The sequence below is a fragment of the Gorilla gorilla genome, chromosome 2 (assembly GCF_029281585.2).
Source record: "Gorilla gorilla gorilla isolate KB3781 chromosome 2, NHGRI_mGorGor1-v2.1_pri, whole genome shotgun sequence".
Taxonomy (NCBI): domain Eukaryota; kingdom Metazoa; phylum Chordata; class Mammalia; order Primates; family Hominidae; genus Gorilla; species Gorilla gorilla.
The window spans coordinates 40,752,232-40,765,161 of record NC_086017.1 but is presented as its reverse complement, the minus strand read 5'-3'; positions in this window follow the sequence as shown (position 1 = coordinate 40,765,161).

Genomic DNA, 12,930 nt, shown 5'->3' with positions numbered 1-12,930 from the left:
ACAAAGACAGTGTTTTGAGTCTATAAAGCATTACAGCCTTGTCCCCTCACTTTTTTGCCCCTCAGCAAATTAGTCCTTGTTCTCCTTAGATTTTAAATTCCTTGGGGCCAGCTCTTTTTAGCAGGAAGGTGCTAAAGGCCCTCAAACTCCTCTGCTTTTTAGAAATGTTGGTATCTACTCTTTTTGGTATCTACTTTTAAAAATTTGTGAGACTTTGCAAGGGTCACAAATGCAAATGCATGTAAACTATGTGCCTGCCAGGAATTTAAATCAATTGGGCTGGGTGGAGACTGTGGCACTTATTAAATGCTGGGCATTAAGTGTTTTACCTACATCAACTTCCTTGCTTATCACAGTAACTACGAAAGAGGAATAACTACTATCCCTATTTTTCAGATGAAGAAACTGAGGCACAGAGAGGATAACAGAGAAAATACATTTCCCATATAAAGGGAGCAGCTGCTACACGGCTCCAGCTCATTTCAATCATGCAAGAATATAGGTCACGACATGATGTTTTTTCAGAGTTGAAATCTGAATTTAATGTGAATTCTCCCAATTAAGAGAAAAACCCTGGCAACTATTTAGTTATTTTTAAAACATTGTGCAGGCCGAAAAGAAAACCTGTGTAGGCTTCAGACAGCCCATTTGCAATCTCGAGTCAATGGGTCTAAAAGCCTTGTAAGCAGCAAAGCTCTAATTTTTTTAAATCAAAAATACAGAAAACCCCGATAAATTACTATGAATCTGCTTTGGGTTAGAGAACAGAAGTTAACCCTGTTGGCCACTGCTTTTCATCAGCAAGAGGCCCCAGGACACCTCCACATCACCTGCAAACAACAGCCTTACCCAACTTAAAGCCAGTACTCACAGTACTTTAACTAAACGTTGGGGGGAAAAAAAAAGCCAGTGAGGCTCATTTGCATTGCACACAGGAGGCCAGACACCTGTCTTCTCCTTTACAATTACCATTCTTTACATACAGTTGCCAGGAGGAATCTAATTTCACCTCCAGTCACTCTTTCCATTATTTTTATTTATGTCAATAACGATCCCTTGTGCTGAATACTCAAGTTAAAATTTTAGAACCATCACCGAATTGGAAGAAAACGTTTGGTTTGCTGAGCTCGTTTACATTTTAAGTTTTATTGTTCTTGTGTTTTGTAATGTTAAGTTTGAAACCAGCGCACACAGTAATGGCTGTGCTATGAATACACTAGAAAAATTGCCTCATGTCTCTGAAAGTTCCTACATATACACATGTATCTCTTTTCAAATTGCTTTCCCTCCAAAGAAAACACCAATAGCAATAAAGGCTGACAAATGACTAATTTGGGTAAAAATACTTTCAGAGTCAAAGGTTTTTAAAACCAAAAGTTGTTTTAAAAATCTTCATAATTAGGCCGGGCGCGGTGCTCACACCTGTAATCCTAGCACTTTGGGAGGCCGAGGCAGGCGGATCATGAGGTCAGGAGATCCAGACCATCCTGGCTAACATGGTGAAACCCCATCTCTACTAAAAATACAAACAATTAGCTGGGCGTGGTGGCGGGCGCCTGTAGTCCCAACTACTAGGGAGACTGAGGCAGGAGAATGGCGTGAACCTGGGAGGCGGAGCTTGCAGTGAGCCGAGATTGCGCCACTGCACTCCAGCCTGGGGGACAGAGCAAGACTCCGTCTCAAAAAAAAAAAAAAGTCTTCATAAGTACTTCTAATTGACAGTCATTTCTCTTCTCACCGTCCAGTGAGGGCCTTAAGAGGCGTCAGGGCTATCTTGACCTTCCTGCAAGTAGGCAAAGCTGAGAGCTGGGGCACAGCTAGCCCAATGGGCACAATCCTGCAGAACAATGATTCTGGAAGTGTGGTCCTGTGCCCACTTACACTGAAATTATGGGGGCTGGGGAGAGGTTGGGGAAAATGGACTTGTTTAAAACACAGATTTTAGAGCCCCATCTCAGACCAATTTCATTAGGTTCTCTGGAATTTCAGCAGCAAAATTTGGAGTTTTCATGCATTTCCCCAAGTGATCCATGCTCATACTGTAAACTGAGAATCATTGTGACAGAAAATGTGAAATAAAAGCCATGTGTCCACATTTCTTGTGTATTTACTATGTGCCAAACACTGTTGTGAGTACTTTCCATACACTCATTCATCTACTCCTCACCAATACCCCTTTGAGGTAGGTCCCATCATGCCTATTTTTCAAAAGAGGAAACTGGGGCACAGAAAGATTTAGTAAATTTCCCAATATCATATATTTGGTTATTGGCAGAGAAGAAAGTTGAACCCAGGCAACTTGGCTTCAGAGGAGGCATAATTACTCTGTATCATTTCTCACATGGTGGCTTTCTGGGGTGCTGGTTTAAAATGCAGGTCCTGGGGTCCTCCTCCCAGTGATTCTGATTTGGTGGCTCCTGGGAGGGGCCCCGTGAGTCAGCTGGGGGTTCTCAAGTTCCTGGGGGAGGGCTTTCCTGCTCCCCACAGCCAAACCTTAAGAAATGCTACGATTTTCATGAGACATTCCCTCAAGTCAATTTCCCTCCCATTACTCATAAAAGCAGAGCTTGTGATCCTCCCCTCATTCCCAGACATTCCCAAAGTCCTCACTTGGAACATGCCCTGGAACCCTCTGTCTCTAGGAATTTTCAGTCTTTCTCTTTTCACTGGGCCTTTCCCTCTGGTTACAAATAAGCTCAAGACATCCCCAGCAATTAAGGCTGACAAATGGGGATGAAATACCACAATTGTAGCCTGCTTCCGGCCTCTAGCCTGCGGGTTCGCTTTAATATCAAATTTACGAATTAGTAGTCCACCTTACTGTCAGAGGCATTTGAACCAGAGTGACTCCATCTTGAATAGGGGCTGGGTAAAATGAGGCTGAGACCTACTGGGCTGCATTCCCAGGAGATCAGGCATTTGTTACAGGATGAGGTAGGAGATAGGCCCAAGATACATGTCACAAAGACCTTGCTGATAAAATAGGATGTTGTAAGGAAGCCAGCATCCTAAAACCCACCAAAACCAAGATGGCAATGAAAGTGACCTCTGCTCATCCTCAGTGCTCATTATACACTAATTATAATGGAGTAGCATGCTAAAAGGCTCTCCCGCCAGTGTCATGACAGCTTACAGATGTCATGGCAATAGCAGGAAGTTACCCTATGTAGTCTAAAAAGGGGACGAACCCTCAGTTCTGAGAATTGTTCACCCCTTTCCCAGAAAACTCATGAATAATCCATTCCTAGTTTAGCATGCAATCAAGAAATAACCATAAAAATAGCCAACCAGCAGCCTTCAGGGCTGCTCTGCCTATGGAGTAGGCAGAATAAATTTGTTTTCATTTTACCCTATGGACTCACCCTGAATTATTTCTTGTGCGAGGTCCAAGAACCCTCTCTTGGTAATGCGCTACCGGAAAGGGGCCCTGATACACCATCTCCACTTCCACAAACCCTGAGTTCATGCCTCAATCCACTACATTCTAGCTTCTGGCCATTCCCCTTCCTTTGAGGTGGCTCCAGCTAAGGTCTCTAGTGGCCTAATTGCAAAATCCTATGGATATTTTTCTGCATGTCCCCTGCCGGACACTAGGGTTGACTGCTTCTTGAAACCTCCCTTCACTGGTTTCTATCACTGTGGTCTTCATGTTCCCAATTCTCTGACTGTCCTTTCTTTCCCTTTTTGTAGTATCCTCTCTCGTGTTTGTCCCTTAAATTGAAGGTTCCCTAAGATTCTGTTCTAGATCTTCCTTTTCTCTTTCTGGCACTTTCAGCCACTCATGTGGCTTCATCAGTCATTTATGATATCTCTAGTATCCTTCTCTTTGAAACTCTAGTATCCTATTTTTCAGCATCTTTTGGATAAGTCTATTTGAAGATCCCACAGTTGTTTCAAACTTGTCCTAAACAACTCACTCTCTACCATATCTCCTCAAACATGCTTTATTTTTTTCATTTCTGTTAAGAGTTTCATCAACCATCTAGTCTCCCCAAGTCAGAAAGCACCTTCGTCTCTCCCACCTCCTCTTTTAATGTAAGTCTTGAAATTTCGAGAGAATGTCTCACTACTGTTACTGCATTAGTTCAGGTTTGCAAACAGCTTCAGAGCAGGGCTGTCTGCCTCGTTTTTCTTGCCCAGTCTATCTTTAATATGCCATCAGATTTCATCTCTAAAGAAACAAAGTTGATAAGATCACATAATTGTTGAATTTTCACACAACCAATAAGCTCAAGTAACCTTGATGTGAGGACATGACCTGACCTGATCTCAGCCCTTTCTCGGGTGCCTACCACTGTGTTTACTCACACTCTCTTCTTGCCATACTAAATTGCTGCTCATTTCAGTCAGCCTCCAGCCTTATTTACACAGGCTGATTCCTTTGGCTACAATGCTTTATTTTTTTTTTCTTTATCTAATAAACCCACCTAATCTTCAAAGCCCAGCTGAGATGGCATCTCCTCCAGGAAGCCCCAAGTTGTCCGAGCAGAGATTATGTTACTCATGCTTTGGCTGCTTCAGGGTTTGGATCATCCTCTGAAATAGCATTCACCCAGTGTGTCCTGATTATCTTTTTACACAGCTGAATTCATCCCTCAGTGACAGCATCATAGGGTGAGGAGCACTGATTTGTCTCACCTGTCCTTGGAACCTCAAAGCCCGCACAGAGTAAATACCCACTAAGTGTTTTCCTAACAGATGACAGTTTCTCCTCGGCACTCAGAGGGCAATCAAGGTCACTGTTACTTATTTTCCTAAGATCCATTAAGTTTAGTTTGAGTGCTCACTTGACAGACTGGTTAAACATTCTCTAGCAATCAAATTTAGAATACCCCTTGAATCTTACAAGACCAAATAATTAGTGATGGGAGAAGATCCTGCACACCAGCTAGTGAGGGACATTGCTGCCAAGACCAAGACAGACAAGTCTCATGGCTCAATTAATACAGTCAGTAAGATCAGGCTCAGGCAATCTTTTCCTACCTGTAGAGGCGCCCATATTGCTAGTCCCATCTGAAGCAGACCTACCTCCAAGACCCAGGACCTAAATTACCTAGCAACTGCAAGCACTTGAGCCTTTGACCTGCCCTGTCCCAGATTTGGACAGTCCCCGGTTCTACCATGTTGTATCCTCAAAGTCCAAATCCTCTGTCACCTCTATTTCTTCAGATGTCTAGATGAAATGCTCTGTTGACCTTGCCCAGGAATTGCCAACTCACATGGCTACATGGATCAGGAAGTAGAGCTGTCAGGAGACAGCAGAAGAGGGCTGAGGATGGCGGTTGCTTTTCAGCTCCAATGATTGACATTGTGAGATAAGCTAGGCCCAGTGTTGCCAAAAGGCTCTGATCTTTCAAGAGAAGCTGGCAATCATGATTTTTATGAGAAGTAGTTTTGTAATTAATTTTTAAAAAGTTAACATGTGAGGCAAATAAAACCTGTCTGTAGACTAAATTTAACCGTGGTTAGGTAGTGTGTGACCTCTTACCTAGGGCTTTCTGTCATACAAAGGTTTTGAGAGTTTACTTCTAGGTTCTTTCCCCACCTTCCCCTCCAGCAAATTTTCATCTGACCAGGGAAAGAAAAAAAGAGCTACTTACTCTCACTGGAGAATGGGTAACCTTAGTGCTGGCTGCTTCTTCCTTTGTAGTGATATGAGAATGTTAGAGACTTTTCCATGATGGGTTACAGAAATAAAACCATAAAAAAAAGTCTAGTTAATTTCCTCAAAGTCATCTTGTAATGTTGACTGTGGCAGGGGGATGATAGATAGTCCAAGGTTGTACCTCTTCTTCTAAGGATCACTTCTGTATTTTACAGTGACTTTCCCTCAGTGTGTTTTAAGCTATATATAGCGAAGGGCTATTTAAAAAACTCTGTATGAATTAAGAGCTAAATATAATAATGAATTACTAGAAAATGAAATTAAAAGACTCAAACGATCCAATTTTATTTTCATATTATTGGAGTCATAGGCATAAAATTACTCTATTAAATTGTTATAAAGCAATGGTTCTCACCTGGGACATTTTATCTTGTGGGGACATTTGCCAATGTCTAGAGACATTTTTGATTGTCAAAACTGGGAGGAGAGTGCTACTAGCATCTAGTGGGAAGACACCAGAGATGACGCTAAACATCCTTCAATGCACAGGACAGCTTCCACCACAATCAGGTTCCAGAGGTCCACAGTACTGAGGATGTTTCTATTGTAGTGTCTAAACGACTCACCTCAATTTTTGCTCTCCTTTCATGGGCCAGTTATGAGCATGTCCCAGATCAGCACTGGTCTGCAGAACACACTCTGAGAAGCAACATTCTAGAAGAGGTTTTCCCACTGCCTTTCTCGTTAGCCCAAGGATGAGATCCCAATGTGGAGGAATTTTAGAAGAATTTGTATATTACCCAAGGGTAATAAAAACAGATGGAAATCGTGTAACTTACAATATAGACATTTTCTTAAAACAACATAACTAACCCTAATATAAGTGCTCTAGGATATGAATAGGAGTGCCCATAAACATCTCTAAACAGCATTGAAGAACGAATGCACAATCCCAGATTGAATCATGACACCTCATTGACATACCCAGCACCCTTGTCCTTTTTGACCACTAATATTTTAATCAGTTTAGCAGGATTTACCAAATGAATCATTAGTTTCTTACCACTAATCAATAGTTATTTTTGAAAATAGAGATTTCAAGGTTCATCAAAAGATGGAGGAGCTAGGTTGGGGGATTGCTGGGAATCTGTATATTTAGTAAGTACCCTGGGTGACTCCAATAATTGAGAAGTCTGGAAAATACTGAGAGAAAAGATACCCCCATCAGGTATTCTCCCACCATTTCTGAATCCACTCACAAGTCTTGTTGATGCATTTATTCAACAACCCCTTATGCATTGCTTCATGCCACTCTGGGTTTGGGGCTTCAGCAGCCGAAAAGGCAAGAAGTCCCGGTGCACTCACAGCTCTGGCACGCCCCTTGTATGCTACCTCCTGTCGGTGCCTTCCTCTCAGTCTTTACCATCCCTGCCTTGCTGGCAGCACTTGCCACCTCTCGCCTGGATTATTACACAGAATAGTCCCCTCTCCTGGCTTCACCTTGTCCCCACCCCTGACCTCTGGGCATGTTTCATAATGATACTATCTCTCTCCATCTGTCCCAGATTAAAACTCTTCCCTGGGTTTCCATTGCCTAAAGGAGAAAGTCTAAGCTTCTAAATATGGCCTACAAGTCCTTCAGGACCTAGGCCCTGTTCCCTTCCCCACCCTCATCTCTAAACACCCTTTTCTCCCCACTTTAACACCTCCAGAAAGTACTGGCTCTATTGGTGCTGGGTCAGAGGTCACTACTTGGCCTATACTTGCCCTTGTGCCTGGAAAACCAGTATTCTACCTTATTAACACCATCCATGTGGAAAACTTGTATTCATTTTTCAAAATTCAGCTAAAATATTAGCTTTTTATGCTGATTGTCAACATTTAAGAATGTACTGTGTATGATAGGCACTGCGCTAAATGTTTGTTTCATTTATTCTCTACAAGAACCCCATGAGGTAGGTACCCTTTTTATTCTACATTTACTATTGAGGAAATGGAAATGGCAGTTAGCTAATTTAGGTAACTTTCCAATGGTTATACAATAGTAAGTGGTAGAAACTGGATTCAAACCCAGGATGAACCCAGATCCCACCTTCCACCAGACCACTTCACATTTCTTCACTCTAGGAAAGCCTTTCTTGTTGTTCCTGTCTCCCAGATGGCTCATGTGGTAGACTATACTCTTGTTTATAAACACTCGCTGCCCCTCCCTGGGAGAAGATCAACATTATTATTTCCTGTCCTATTGGTGTCAATTTTGGCCATGTGACTTGCTTTATCCCATGAACTATAGGCAGAAATATGGGTATTCTTCCTGGATAGACAGTGTGGGAGCCAGGGCATGGTTTTGCTTACTCTTAACTCTCTTAAGTGAGCCTGTCCAGAGAGAGGTTACTTCAGCATCCTGGGTCCTGGGGGGGCAATGAAGTACAGAAGATGCATAGTGGACATTTATCAGGAGTGGGAAATAAATCTTAGTTGATTTGGGGACTTACTTGCTGCTGAGCACAACCCAAGTGTTCCTGACAAAACTTCCAGAAAAGTTACTTAAAGGGGTCCAAGTAGCTGCCTGCTCAGCACTGCTTCTGTACATTTTTCTGTGCATACTTCTATCGTTGTACTTAACACAACATATTGTGATTTAACTGTCCACATATCAATCTCCCCTGCCAGTTCTCTAAGGAACCGTGACTTATTCATGTGCCACGTTTAGCTCAGTGCCTTTCACATCAAAGCTCAATAAGAATTATTCGAATGAGTGCCTGATCATTGGAAAAATAATGATCAAGTGTCCACATTGTCTACTAGCTAAAAGAACAATGCACCATGTCAAATGGCCTTGAATATTGCATTGTCATCCCCTCAAATCCTTTGACTTAGTCCCAGTGAAGCAGATTTTTAAAAATATGTCAAATCCAGATAAAATAAGACATGGAAGTAGGGTCAGATATTGCAAAACAGAAGAGCTCTTGAAATCCACGAACCTACGTTTGAGTCCCAGATCTGTTGCTTACTAGCAATGGGTCCTTAGATAAAAGCCTAATTTTTAATTTATAGAATAGTAGTTACAATTATTGCTTCCCAGGATCATGGTGAATATTACTTGTCAGGTGCTCAACACAGCTTGGCTCATTAAGACACTGTGATTGATATTCGTCCCTCTTTGTTTCTTTGGCTGTCCTGCATCTAACCCTCCTTCCTACGTGTGAGAGTCCCTCTTGGAGGCTGATAATGGTGGGGCCACTTTACTGCCCAGGGAAGCCAAAGGGAGGAGATTCAGCCTATCTCTATCCTTGGATCCAGGCATGACATGGGTAATCAGGCAGATACACCTGACTGATTTGATCAAGTGATACAAAGATAAGAAACTGGATTCACCCACTGACCTATCCTCCAAGCAAACCACCATGGCGCATGTTTACCTATGTAACAAACCTGCACATTCTGTACATGTATCCCAGAACTTAAATTAGAAAAATAAAATTAAAAAATAAACTGGATTATCTCTGAGTACTTGAGATAGCATCTGATGGCAGCAACAGGGCTTTCTTGCAGCAGTGGGACAAAGTGGGTATTCTTGATCAGACTCATCCCTATAAAAGATTACTTGTTATGCTTCCTGGTTTTTGAACTTCCAGAGCTTGGTTCTTGCTTAACTGCCAAGTCTGATTTTCCATCTTTACAACCTTCAGTGAAGTCTGTATGGCCTTACTATCCTCCCAAATGATTGCTGTAAAACCAGTCTTAAGATAGACAGATGTGATTTAGGTTGTTTGCAAGTAATACAATGTTAGATCCCTTTCTCATTTTTTCTCTTCCACCTTCCCACTTTTGTTTCTATGAATTGCTAAGCTCTTTCTTTCTCTTGGCCTAGAGTTCTTCTGTGAAGTAACTAAACTGGGTTCCTATTCACGTTTTTAGCACCAAAGTATGCAAAAGATTGTAACCTAAATGATGTTTCCGGGCAGTTTTGAGCTCAGCTTGAAACTGATAAAATTAACGAGTGTTCTACCTCTTTCATAAGAAGTAACTATCTGATCAAAACTCTTTCTCACACTCAGCCTCAACACACACACACACTTAGACTAGTTCTATTATCATTTGTCAGGAATCTTTTATTTTCTAACGTACCTTTTTTCTTTTTTTTTTTTTTTTTAGTATTTACTTCGTGGCACTGGATCAAATCTGTAACTATAGCGGATATTGCTGGCTGTCTACCCAATCTCCATTCTCCTTTTCCTCAATAGCAGAACCTCCAAAGTGCCCATATTCACACACACACACACACACACACACACTTCCCAGCCTCTCTCGAGAGGAAGTGTCTATATTAAATAGATGTTGTTGAACAAAACCACTGGGAAAGTTATTTAAAGGGTCTGAATCAACTGCCAGATGCCACTTTCTCCCCTTTCCCCTTTCCTTTTTCTTTCCTGTTTGGAAGACTAACAGGAGTCCTCCGGAGTTCTGCAGCCATTACAAGACCACAAGAAAGTTCTGAGGCTGGAAGCCTGCATTAAAGATGCTACAGAAGAAAATTAAAACATGTTTGATTAAAATATAGAGCTGTAATAACAATCCTAGACTATGTCTACCTCCACACTTTGTGCTAAATGATGAAAAAAACAACCTAATGTACTTAAATCATTGCTAATTTAGATCTCTGCCATTAGTAACTGAAAGCACTTCTTTACCTATACAGAGATATCACACACAAGTTCCTTAAAGTTTATACTATTAATCCCACTTTACACAGATGTGAAGTCTTAGGTTAGTTTTATCACTTGCTCAAGTTACTCATTCATTGGATAGTATTGGACTGACCCCGTATTGAGTACCATTGATTGGACTGGTCAGCATCTGAATGTAGTGTTTATTTGACACCAAAGACTGGATTCTTAATCACTGCATTTTGCTGCCTCTCTGTTGAGTATGCTTCCAGATTTTCAGAGCCACACAATGTGGGGGGGCCTCTTGGATAGATGTGACTGGTAGAGATTTTCTCATCCGAATAGAAGCTTGGGATCTTCTTTGTTCTCTTTCACTTCCTATTCAACAAAAGGCACATTTCTCAACTTTAAATAAATTGGCCTACTGGCCAACTCTGCATGGAGTAACGCTTTTTTCTTTCTTTTCATGTACGTATCTAATTCCTTGGAGCATTCCTATGAAAATCTGTTGTTGAGATGAGGTCAGCTTCCATAAAAAGTATGTGCAATGCAGTAGGTAGGTGCCCAGCAAATGTTGAACAAATTTATAAATTAATGAATGCTGTTTCCACAGCAGTCCTGCCTGGGATATTGGTTTTCAAGTTTTTGTTTGTTTAAGATAGTCTCACTCTGCCACCAGGCTGGGGTGGAGTGGCATGATCTCAGCTCATTGCAACCTCCACCTCCCAGGTTCAAGCGAGTCTCCTGCTTCAATCTCCCAAGTAGCTGGGACTACTCGGGTGCCAGCCACCACACCCAGCTAATTTTTGCATTTTTAGTAGAGATGGGGTTTCACCATGTTGGCCAGGATGGTCTCGATCTCTCAACCTCATGATCCACCCGCCTTGGCCTCCCAAAGTGCTGGGATTACAGGCATAAGCCACCGTGCCTGGCCTTCCAAGTTCTTTTTAGAGCGCCATTCGTGTATTCTATCTTGTCATGACAAGTAAAGATTCCTCTGTGAGGGAAATGTGACTGCCTAGGTGCAGTCCAGTTTCCTGTTACACCAAGTGGCATATCTTTGTACTCACAAATGAAAGGTTTATGTGAAAAGTTTTACACTACAAAGATTTTAGAAAGTATCTTTGCTAATCAATGCAGTCCACTGTAGAGATAGGAAACAGGCTTTATAATAAGAGACAGCTGCATTCCGATTATGATTCTAAAACTCTTCACCTCTGGGTTCTTAGGCAAGTTACTTAATCTGAACCTCAGTTTGTCCGTTTGCAAAATGGGACAGTAATTCCTATTTTTGTGAGGGTTATAAAAGGGAATGTATAAAAAGCATTTGGCGGAGTACCTAGTTCATAGTACATGACAAAAACTATCATTAGTGAATTTTTCCAAGTATTTCAAAATTGTCACTTCCTGTTGGAGACTTTTTAATCCCCCTATTAGAGTTAACCATCCCCTCAGTGGTGGCTCCTCAGTGCCCCTTATCTTTCACTGAAAATAAAACATCTAAGAAAGGTTAGCTGGTTTTAAGCATCTCTCTGTCAATTATACTAAACTATTCTGAATGCAGGATTTTTCTTTAAATCCTTGGTGTCTGGCACAGGGAAAAAGTCTGGTAATTGAAGAATATAATGCAATGCCTTTGTTACAGGAATAAATGTGATAGTTGAAATAAGTCAGTAAGGGGTGTGCTATAGGGCAGTTTCTGGTTTTCAATCTAAGAAATTTTGAAAGGCATATTCCCTGATTGGGGGTCTTGGTCCAGGTCTGTAAAATGACTGTGGCCCCTGCAGGCCCCGGTTTGTCACACAGAGAAATATGAAATTTAGCAGCAGCTGCCGCGGGTCACTATCCTAAACTGGAGTGGAGGGGATTTTCTTATTAAAATGCTAAGAAAAAAGTGAAAAACTTGCTGGAGTGTATACGGTCATGAGCTGCATACTAATGTTTTAGTCAACTATGGACCACATATATGATGGTGGTTCCATAAGAATATAATGTAGCTGAAAAGTTTCTATCACATAGTGACTTTGTAGCCATTGCGATGTTGTTAGTGCAATGTATTACTCCTGTGTTTGTGGTGATGCTGGTGTAAACAAACCTACTGTGCTGTCAGTCCTATAAAAGTACAACACATACAATTATGTATAATACGTAATACTTGATACTAATAATAAACAACTATGTTACTGGGTTTATGTACTTACCATACTATACTAATTATATACTAAGTTATTTTATAGTGCACTCCTCATACATATATGTATTTTAAAAGTTAACAGTAAAACAGCCTTAGGCAGGTCCTTCAGGCAGTGTTCCAGAAGAAGGCATCGTTATCATAGGAGATGACAGCTCTATGTGTGTTACTGCCCCTGAAGACCTTCCAGCGAGACAAGATGTTGAGGTGGAAGACCAGTGATATTGATGATCTGTATAAGCCTAGGTGAATATGTATGTTTGTGTCTTAGTTTTTAACCAAAAAGCTTATAAAATAAAAATAAGAACAAAAGCTTGTAGAATAAGGATACAAAGAATAGTTTTGTACAGCTGTGCAATGTGTTTTAAGCTGTGTTATGACAAAGTCAAAAAGTTTACCAAATTAAAAAACTTATAGAAACTTCTTTTGTTTTAGACGGAGTCTCACTGTTGCCCAGGCTGGAG